The sequence below is a fragment of the Halichoerus grypus genome, chromosome 1, assembly GCF_964656455.1.
Source record: "Halichoerus grypus chromosome 1, mHalGry1.hap1.1, whole genome shotgun sequence".
Taxonomy (NCBI): domain Eukaryota; kingdom Metazoa; phylum Chordata; class Mammalia; order Carnivora; family Phocidae; genus Halichoerus; species Halichoerus grypus.
Window position 1 is genome coordinate 164643704 of NC_135712.1, and position 3684 is coordinate 164647387.

At 40.6% G+C, this 3684-nt stretch overlaps 1 long non-coding RNA gene across 1 annotated transcript; it reads left to right on the plus strand.

Annotated features, from left to right (window-relative positions):
• The first annotated feature begins 366 nt into the window (after positions 1 to 366).
• On the plus strand, positions 367 to 3197 carry LOC118541459 (uncharacterized). The gene is made up of 2 exons (XR_004920128.2): positions 367 to 412; positions 3009 to 3197. It is a non-coding gene; the product is annotated as an uncharacterized LOC118541459 (long non-coding RNA).
• Positions 3198 to 3684: the final 487 nt, after the last annotated feature.

The window sequence follows — 3684 nt, forward strand, 5'->3', positions numbered from 1 at the left end:
TTTAGGTGATTATTCTTGTTATCTTGATCCATCATAAAACACCCCTATGAAATAGCCATTATTATATCCCCATTTTAACACAGTATGAAACTCAAAGTCATGCATCTGTAAGTGATAGAGCTTAGATCAAAGATCTGTCACATTCCAAGGTCTGTTTTTAGATTTCTTTTGTCTTCTCGCCTCCAACCAGACCCAGCTTTGGAGTTGGGGAAGACAAGCTTGAGCTCCCTCTAGAGCTGACACTATGCAACCCACGGTTTTCCTTAAGCGGTACCAGAACAGTCAGCACTTCCCCTCCACACCCCTAGATGGCAGTGGAGGGCAGACTAAGGCTGGGCTCCAAACTCCACCTTTTACCTCGAAGATCATATATTGATGTGTACCGAGGAACTACGATGTCCACTCCAAGTAGGTGGGTGTTGCTAAGGCAGTTGATTAGGCATTATTCATTTGCTTCTGTGGCTCCTGGAGTCTTGACATTTTAAAGTGGGAGGCTACTGAGTGTCCACCCAAAAAAAGTGGTGGAATGAGTCAGTATTTTATCAAAAGTACTGGCTGGAGAATCCACCCATCTGGCCTCAGCAATCTGGCCTCCTAGACAACTGAGGAAATAAATAAAACCAAATAAGAAAAAGAGAATAACAACTGCAACTATTTATTGAGCTCCATATGCTGAGCACGGTGATAAGCATATATATATTACTAAATATATATATATATTCCTAAAATCCAAACAACATTCCTTTGCACTTCTTTAGTGAAGGGGAAATTTTCATACTTCAGGAGAGTGATTTTTTCAGAAGACCTTAAAGTCATTTGGTATAGAAACAGATGATTAGGTGGGTGAGGGAACTGAATCATGCTGTATTTGATCCAAAATGAAGGGATGCTTAGGGAATAATAGGACCAATTTCTTATGTGTCTCAGAAACTAGCTCTTAAGACTGCTACACAGGGGGCCCTGGAAGATTCTGAACAGTGGCAGCCCTCCAAAAGAATATTTGTAGTCAAGATGACAGGTTTTTTCCCCCCCTTTTTGAAAAAAGCAGCATTTATTTGTTTTCTAAACTGCAAAGTCCATTTATCTTTACTGTAGAAAGTAGAAAATAGGAAAGAAAGTCATCTGTGATTTCCTGTCATTGTTTTTCTTGTTTCCAATTTTGTTGCTATTAAAATTATGATGCAATGAATATTTTCATATTCATGTATTTTTTTGCACATCCCTGATTATTTCCTTAGTACAAATTTCTAGTGGTGGAATTTCTAGATGAAAGAGTATGTATATTTTTAAAACTTTCAAAATTCATTGCCAAGTTGGTAAGTGAACAATGTTATCTTATTTTAAGGTGAATGTTCTGACTATTAATAAGATGGAACTTTTTTATGGGTTTGTTTCTTATTTGTATTTGTTCTTTTGTGGGTTGCCTATTCATAACTTTTGGTTATTTTCATATTGAAGTATTGATCTTTTTCTTTTTGTTAGGCATGCTTATATAGTAAGAAAACCCTCCTTTTGTATGTCCTATACTTTGCTTTCTCTAATTTGTCACTCACCTTTCAATCTTTAATGATTTTCTCAATTACATTTTTTTACTTCATGTAATCAGATATGCAGATCATTTTCCAAATGGTATCTGTCTTTGCTTGCATACTTTAAGAAGCTTTTCCTACATGAGATAAATATTCATTAAGGCAACTGCTTTGAAGGGAACATGTTTTTGGATGTATAAACATTGGAATATTGTTTTTAAAGTCTCCGTGCTTTATAGTCACACTTTTTAATTTATTCATTCAATCATTTTTTTCAACTACCATCAGTACCTTTACTTGCCAGGCTCTGTGACAGGTATTGGGGGTGCTGTGAGGAATATTTTAGGAGCTCAGAAATCACCCTGACCCCACTCTACTTTGGCCAAAGCCAAACTTGACAACCCAGGAAGCAGCAGGAAGAAGAAAATGGGGTCGCTCTCCTTGGCTTTCTCTCTCCTTCTTGACCTCAGTGTGTCCCTTACACTCAGTGCTTCCTGGAGTTCTAGTCTGGGTCTTCTTTTCCTCTCACTCCTCACAAGGTCCCTGGAGGATCACCTCCAAGGACTGTGGGGGATGAGGACCCCCATATCACCCTCCTGAGCATCAAAGATCTGTCATGCTACCTTCATCAACACCTGTGGGTCCCACAGGCATCTCAGACTCAACATATCCCAAATGGAGCTAATCATCTTACCCACAAACCTCACCTCCGTCCTTCAGCTCAGTAATTGGCTCCACTATCTACCCAAAGATCAAGCCAGCAACCTGGGGCCACCCCTCATTCCTAGCCTCTCAGTCGCCTCTGTTATCTGATCAATCACCAAATCCTAACAATTCTACCTCCTAACGTAGTTCATCTCTGACCCCTTCTTTCCAAACCCACTACCACAACCTTACTCCAGGCCCTCTTCTCTCGCACCTGGGTAACTGCACCAGCCTCCTCACCAAACTCCATGCTTCCTGTCTGGTCCACTTCCAACCCATCTTCCACACAGTAGCCACAGTGATCATTCTAAAGAGCAGCTCTGGTCATGTCACATCCTCCTTCAGTTGGTCCTCACTGGCCTCAGGATGAAGTCCCTGCTTATAGCCTCCCCTACAAGACCTCCTCTGATGTGGCCCCTGCCAATCTCTCTAAATTGATCTGTCACGTTCCTTGACTATCCCTCCCTCTTCATTCCAACCATATAAACTGTTCATAGATCCCTGAATGTACCAAGCAAGAGAAAGCCTCTAGGTGTTTTCAGATACTGTTTCCTCTGCTTGAAAGTTTTTATTCCCACATCTTCACCTGGCTAACTTCCATTTTTCCACAGGGCTCAGTTTAGATATTACTTTCTCCAAGAAGCCTTAACAAAATCCACTCCCATGTCCAGTGACTTGATTAAGTACCCCTCCTCTTTGTTTGCGGTCTCCCTTCTTACTTATCTTAAATACTGTACCACAACTGCCTGTTTACTTGCTTTTCTTTCTGTCTAGACTGTGGCAGAGCACCATGGGTTATACATTGCACAACTCACAAGAGACATGATGTAAAGAGTGGCCCCTGAACTTATGCAGTGTACATCTGTATCTGGAAACCCTACATGTGACCCCAGAGGAGCAAGAGAACGACATTTTGTTCTCGCTTGTATAATACATGTGCTCGGAAAATAATTGTTGAACTAATGGATTGATAGATGGATGATTAATGGGTTCATGGAAGGACAGATGGATACCGAACTTGCCCCTTGGTTCTCATGTCTCCTGGCCAATGAAAGTCCACATCCTCTATTATCCTTGTCATCACCTATCTGCTCTGCTCGCTTCTAACCAATTCACTGTCTCCTGTGGCTTCCAAGCAAGTACCTTATTTATGGGGGTTAGTCCTTACATTGCTTAAAATCAAGACTCATTTCTCTTTATTCTTGTCCCAATCCCTAAGAGTCTCCTGAAGGTTTAATAGGGAATGACTGATCACCTAGGATTAAGTGGGTTTTTGTGTTTGACATTATGAAAAGTTAACAGACTCTGTGCTGTGCTTCCTAGGGCATAGAAGATTTAAAGAGAAAACAACCCAAATCTTCCTTCCTTCCCCACCTCTTCCCTTTTTTTTCACTGTTTAAAGAGAAATTGCCTTTGGAAAATTACAGAGTTTTTTTTTTTTTTTTCCTGT